Source organism: Rhinoderma darwinii, chromosome 12 (genome assembly GCF_050947455.1).
Source record: "Rhinoderma darwinii isolate aRhiDar2 chromosome 12, aRhiDar2.hap1, whole genome shotgun sequence".
In the NCBI taxonomy this organism is placed as follows: Eukaryota; Metazoa; Chordata; class Amphibia; order Anura; family Rhinodermatidae; genus Rhinoderma; species Rhinoderma darwinii.
Genome location: NC_134698.1, coordinates 40,478,458 through 40,485,914, shown reverse-complemented (window position 1 = coordinate 40,485,914; position 7,457 = coordinate 40,478,458).

Sequence of the window (7,457 nt, the reverse complement as noted above, 5' to 3'; positions counted from 1 at the left end):
AGTCTTCCGGTCCCCTGAGAACCGGTCAGGCAACTTGAGGTGGGGTTCAAGAGGTGAGGGGCACTACCAGGGTAGCATCAGGCTGGTTGTCCCTCTGAGCCAGGGCCTGGACCTGTAGGGAGAGGCCCTGCATTTGCTGAGCCAGGGTCTCAAGGGGGTCCATAGTAGTGTCAGGGACCAGGGTAGACTAGGTATATGGGCTTGTGATTATGTAATGTCGGGGTAGGGAGACAGAGAGGTGAGCCCTAATCTACCCGCCACTCAGTCCCTGCCTACTTGCAACGACCCGCCCTAGGCGACAGGGTAAAACTGGGCGACGGTCCCTACACTAAATAGGTGCACGACAGACAAACAGACAAGGGTACAAAGAAGCCAGGGAAATGGGGAAGTTGCCCATGGGGACACCGTGAGCAACAAGCGAAGTGAACGAGCCGAGTCAAACCAGGAGATGAGCGAGGTACAAAAACGCAGAGCAGAAGAGTGGTCAGTAAAGCCAAGGTAAATCACAAGCAGAGGATCAGTAGTTCAAGAAGCTGCAGCAGGGCCAGGAAACCAGCAGAGAAGAAAAGGAGGAACAGGAAAGGCAGGTATAAATAGACAGAGGGCGGGAGCTAGCTCCATCTGGCCAGGCTGTGATAGGTTCTCCCACTCCTAAGCCTGCCATCCTGAGTGGTGGAAGATGGAGTCAGTCTCACAGACATAGAAGCAGGTGCAGACTGATTACCTATGGACGTCGACACAGAAGTTGTGTCTGGCAGATCCTTTACAATTATATCCAGGAGTACGGTGAATAGTACTATTATATTCAGGAGCACAGTGTATAGTACTATTATATTCAGGAGCACAGTGCATAGTACTATTATATTCAGGAGCACAGTGTATAGTAATATTATATTCAGGACTACAGTGTATAGTACTATTATATTCAGGAGCACAGTGTATAGTACTATTATATTCAGGAGCACAGTGCATAGTACTATTATATTCAGGAGCACAGTGTATAGTAATAGTGGTATACAGCACAGCACGGCAACAGCTCAACACGGCACTAGATCAGGATACAGGCTACAGGAACAGGGAACACTGGGAGCAGGAAACAACGCTTCTAAGACAAACTTAGAATACGACAACAACGCTCAGGCGTGTGGGAGAATGGGGCTGGGACCTTCTTATAGCCCCGAGCAATCAGCTCTAGAGACAAGGGCGTCGACTAGATGGAAGGAGTTCATGGTCAGCGACCACAGACGTTACAGTGTCCCCCCTCTTACACCCCCTCTTCTTGGGACCAGAACGAGAGAAAAACCTCTTAATGAGGGTAGTACCGTTGAGATTCTCCTCTGGCTCCCAGGACCTCTCTTCTGGACCAAACCCCTTTCAATCTACTAAATAAAAGGTTCTTCCTCTTACTTTTTTAATGTACAGGATCTTCTTAACCTCGAAGGTGTCTGAAGGACCGCTGGAGGCAACCGCAGGGCTAGGAGTCTTGGTAAAGCGGTTCAGAACCACTGGCTTCAGTAGGTAGACATGGAAGGCAGCAGAAGTTTGTAGGCGACAGGGTTGATCTGCTGTAGGATCACGAAGGGTCCGAGGAACCTGGGAGCAAATTTGTAGGACAGCACCCTCAGTCAAATTTTCCTGGAGGACAGCCAGACCTTCGTGCCAGGTAGAAACTGAGGAGGTTCTCTTCTCCTTGTGTCCGCAGTCCGTTTCATGCGGTCGACCGCCAGCAGGATGGAGGATCGAGTCTGCTGCCAGATCTGCACATAGTCCATAAAAGCCGTGTCAACAGCTGGTACCTCGGATGTATCAGGCATCGGGAGAGGAATTTGTGGGTGTTGGCCGTAGACAATGAAGAACGGTGTCTTCCGTGTGGACTCGCTGGTGTGATTGTTGCATAAGAATTCAGCCCACGGAAGCAACTGCACCCAGTCATCATGGTGCTTGGAGATGAAATGGTGTAGGTAGTTCTCCGAGATCTGATTGATCCTCTCAACCTGACCATAGGATGGTAGGCGGAGGAAAAGTCCAACTTTACACCTAGGAGTCCGCAGAGGGCTCTCCAGAACTTCGAGGTGAACTGAACCCCCCGATCAGACACAATATGCTGCGGCAACATCTGATTGATCCTCTCGACCTAACCATTGGACTGAGGATGGTAGGCCGAGGAAAAGTCCAACTTTACACCTAGGAGTCTGCAGAGGGCTCTCCAGAACATCGAGGTGATGCTGCGGTAAGCCATACAGGTGGAAGATGTGTTGGATGAACAGCTTGGCCAGTAGAGGAGCAGAAGGAAGACAAGTCAGAGGAACAAAGTGGGCCATCTTAGAAAATAGATCCACCACCACCCAGACAGCACTGCATCCAGCAGAGAGAGGCAGGTCAGTAATAAAGTCCATAGCTATATGCTGCCAGAGAGCATCGGGCACAGGCAATGGCTGGAGCAGGCCAGCAGGTCTGGGATGAGCGACCATGTTAGCTGCACACACTGAGCAGGACGAAAGAAAGTCCAAAATGTCCTTGCGCAGCATGGGCCACCAGAAATGACGGGCAATCAGATCTCGGGTCTTACGGGTCCCCGCGTGACCTGCCAGTCTAGAGGAGTGTCCCCAGCGGAGGATTCTCCCTCGGTCAGCCAGGCGGACAAAAGTCCTCCGTGGAGAAATGTCCCCAACTTGCAGGGTATTGACAGAGACGATGCAAGACGGATCAATAACGTGGCATCTCCACGGTGTCCTCTGTCTCGAAAGGCCTGGACAAGGCATCGGCCCCCACATTCTTGTTGGCTGGGCGATAATAGAGCTCAAACTGGAACATGGTAAAGAACAGCGACCACCTGGCCTAACGAGGATTCAGCCGTTGGGCCGTCTGGAGAAAGGTGAGGTTCTTGTGGTCCGTAAAAATCAGGATGGGATGAGTTGCACCCTCTAGTAGATGTCTCCACTCCTCCAGGGCCAACTTGATGGCCAGTAACTCCCAATTCCTAACCGAGTAGTTGCGTTCTGCGGAAGAGAAGAGCTTAGAGAAATATCCACATACCATTGACTTGTCCTTGGAACCTCTCTAGAACAGGAGTTCACCAGCACCGACAGAGGATGCGTCCACCTCCAGCGAGAACGGTAGGGAAATGTCAGGATGATGGAGGGTAGAAGCTGAGGTGAAGGCAATCTTCAGGCTATGGAATGCAGACTCTGCCTCAGGAGTCCACACCTTGGTGTTCATGCCCTTCTTAGTAAGATCAGAGATAGAAGATGTTAGTGAGGAGAAGTTTGGAATAAACGGTCTGTAAAAATTGGCGAATCCCAGAAAGCGCTGTATGGCCCTCAAGCCTTGAGGGCGTGGCCATTCCAGAACCGACTTTACCTTTTCAGGATCTATCTTGAGACCTCTATTCGAGACAATGTAGCCGAGGAAGGGCAGAGCATCCTTTTCAAACACTTCTCCAACATAGCGTACAGACGATTCTCTCTTAACAGCAGCAAAACTTGATGGACATGTCTCTGATGAGTCACAAGATCGGGAGAAAAAATCAAGATGTCATCAACATAGACCACAACACAAACATAGAGGAGGTCACGGAAAATGTAATTAACGAACCCCTGGAAGACCGCGGGACCATTACACAGGCCGAAGGGCATTACTAGATACTCATAGTGTCCATCACGGGTGTTAAATGCAGTCTTCCATTCATCACCCTCATGAATCCGGATTAGGTTGGAAGCCCGACGCAGGTCTAGTTTGGAAAAAATTTTGGCACCACGTGTACGATCAAATAATTCAGAGATCAGCGGCAACGGATATTTCTTATTCATCGTGATTTGGTTGAGACCCCGGTAGTCAATACAAGGACGCAGGGAGCCATCCTTTTTCTTGACGAAGAAGAACCCGACTCCTGCCGGGGAGGAAGACTTCCAAATGAAGCACCTCTTCAAGTTCTCCTTAACATAGGCGGACATGGACAAAGTCTCTGGCAAGGAGAGAGGATATATCCTACCACAGGGAAGGGATGCACCAGGGTTCAGCTCGATAGGACAGTCATACGCCCTGTGTGGTAGCAGTGTCTTCATCTCCCTTTTGCTGAAGACGTAGCAGCATAATGACCAGGCAATCCTGCCAATGATCGAGGCAGAAGAGGCTGGACCGAACTAATCTGCACCAGGCATCGCCTGTGACACTCGGGGCCCCACGGGAAAACCTCTCCAGAGTTCCAGTCCAGGACTGGGGCATGTAGTCGGAGCCAAGGCAGACCCAGCAGCACAGGGTTAATGACCTTGGACAGGACATAGAACGGTAGAAGTTTGGAGTGGAGAGCCCCTACTTGGATCTTCGGCGGCTTGGTCACAGCTATAAATGGGTCTGGCAGAGGTAGTCCATTTACTGATGCAACCATCAATGGTCTCTCCAGATGGATAGTGGGTAATTGGAGAAGGTCCACAAGGTCTCTACAAATGAAATTAGCAGCGGATCCAGAGTCCAAACACGCAGAGACCTGATGCATTTTCTAACTGGACACTATGGTCATGGGTATGGACAACTTAGACGGGAGTCCTTCTTTACCCAAGGTTGTATCTCCTACCAACCCTAGGCTTTGGGGCTTTTGGGGACACAGGCGCGTTGTCTCTCCTGGGTAGATAGCTTACATTAGTCCATCCTCACAGACTCCTGAGGAGAATCGGCATCTGAGGACGGCAGGGGTTGCTGCAAGGTAGGGGCCAGACTAGGAAGGCCTCCCTCCCGACAAACCTCTTGGAGCTGTTCTAAGAGCCTTCTATAAATCCGGGCAGCCAGGAGGATGAGGTCATCCAGGGTAGATGGCAGGTCTCAAGCAGCAAGTCCGTCTTTAATCTTAGGAGACAGTCCATGCCAGAATGTAGCCACCAGCGCCTCATTGTTCCACAACAGTTCTCCCGCCAGGGTGTGGAAGTGGATGGTGTACTCGCCCAGAGAGATGTTTACTCACCTCCCGACGCCAGCAGCCATGGATCCGTGAGCGCTGGTCCCCATCTCCTTCCTAGGAGACGCCAGCGCTCACTTCCACCCCAGTCTGCTGTGTCCTGTAGGGTGCACGCGCACACTCGTGCCCGGCCTTAATGGGCTAGCACGCGCACAGAGGAAATCATCAACTGCCATGATTTCCTGGTCTATAAGTAGGCCCCAGGCCTTCTGATCCTTGCCTGAGCATTGTTAGTGTTCCCAGTCTGTCTTGCAAATGGTCCCTTAGTGTTTCCTGTTCCAGTTGTTACCCGTGCCCGGTTACCTGTTCCTGTATCCAGTGCTGTTCTTGTTCCTGTGCCTATTAGTGTTGCAGTCGTGTCACGTCCTGTGTCATCTGCCACGTCCAGGGGAATTCTCCACGTCTGGAACAACCTGTGGCACCTGTGACATGCGCCACATTTGGCGATACCTGCTGCACTTATCTCTATCTCTGCCAGAGCTGCGGCCACTGTCTAGACTATCCAGGTACCCTTGTGCGGGACTTTATTCTGGGGTTCCTGTTGTTTGGCCAGCTGCCTCCCTGCTATGGCGGTGCGGCCTAGTGGGTCCACTAACCCGCTACGTGACAGATGTCTCGTTGGCGTAGGTTCAGCAGTGAAGCCGCAGCAGAGGAGACTCGTCCAGGATCCTCAAACACCGTGTGAAATGTCCGGAGGAACCCCTGGAAGTCACGGGTCTCTGGTCCTTGTCTCTCCCAGATAGGTTTCACCCATGTAAGGGCCTTGCCAGTAAGAAGAGAGATGATGAAAGCGACCCTTGCGCCATCAGACGAAAATGCCCTTGAATACAGGCTAAAGTGGATCTGGCACTGGTTAAAAAATCCACGACAGGTACTTGCATCTCCATTGTAGCGGTCAGGAAGTGGCAAAGAAAAACGAGGATCAACACTGCCAGGTGTAGTCTGAGGAACAGTACTGCCAGGAGGTGTAGGAGGAACGGCAGCTCATGCCTCCTGCCGACGTGCGAGAATTTTCAAGGACTGGAGGAGATGATTCTTTCGAGACCGGAGGTCTAGCATATCCGCCCACATCTCTTGTGACGTCGTCATGGTCTTGGATCGACCAGCTGGGTCCATGGTCTGAGCGTACTGTCACGAAGGGTTCGTGGACCCACTGGGCCGTACCTCCTTGGCGATATGGCAGCTGGCCAACATGGCGCAGGTCAGAGTCTATAGTTCATATAGGGTACCTTTGGCAGCTCGGACAGTAGCAAGGAAGGCTTGGCTGGGACTAGGCAGCAGGTAGACATGTGGCGTCGAGTAGCAGGACAGGCGTGGTATACAGCACAGCATGGCAACAGCTCAGCACGGCACTAGATTAGGATACAGGTTACAGGATACGGGAGCAGTAAACACTAGGGGACCATTTGCAAGACAAACTTAGAATATAACAACAACGCTCAGGCATGGGCTGGGACCTTCTTATAGCCCAGGGTGCTCTGGGAGCAATCAGCTCAATCTCCCACGTGCGCGCACTCTGGCTTCTTAAGACTGGACTGAGCTCGCGAGCGCACCCTGGTGGTCACTGTGGAACAGGACGGCCATATGTGCAGACATCTCTGGAGAGAAGGGCATCGACTGGATGGAAGGAGTTCGTGGTCAGCGACCACGGACGTTACAAGCGTATAGTACTATTATATTCAGGAGCACATTGTATAGTACTATTATATTCATGAGCGCAGTGTATAGTACTATTATATTCACGAGCGCAATGTATAGTACTATTATATTTAGGAGCACAGTGTATAGTACTATTATATTCAGTAGCACAGTGTATAGTACTATTATATCCAGGAGCACAGTGTATAGTACGATTATATCCAGGAGTACAGTGTATAGTACTATTATATTCAGGAGCACAGTGTATAGTACTATTATATTCAGGAGCACAGTGTATAGTACTAGTATATTCAGGAGAACAGTGTATAGTACTATTATATTCAGGAGCACAGTGTATAGCACTATTATATTCAGGAGCACAGTGTATAGTACTAGTATATTCAGGAGAACAGTGTATAGTACTATTATATTCAGGAGCACAGTGTATAGTACTATTATATTCAGGGGCACAGTTTATGATAATATTATATTTAGAAGTATAGAGTGTGGCATCATGAGAAATTTAGTCTTCATTTATAGGTGTGGAAATGTTGGAAAAGTGAGGAGCTCAAGAAATCTGAGCTGCAAACTGCAGAAATGGGCCGTGCCCGGAAGAAGTCTGGACCGCATGGAGAGAAAGAACGAAAAAGAATCTGAGACCTCACCTGTGAGTCACTCAATGTAAATTTTTATTCTCCCTGTGACTGATCAGTACTATAGTCACTGTATGATACGCAGCGAGATGACGGATGGTAGCATTCATTTTTGTTAAATAGCAACTCCCAGCATATCCTAATCATTGTTCAGGCTATACTGGGAGCTGTTGTTTTATGTCGAACAAATTTATACAGCAGGGGTTAAACTGAAT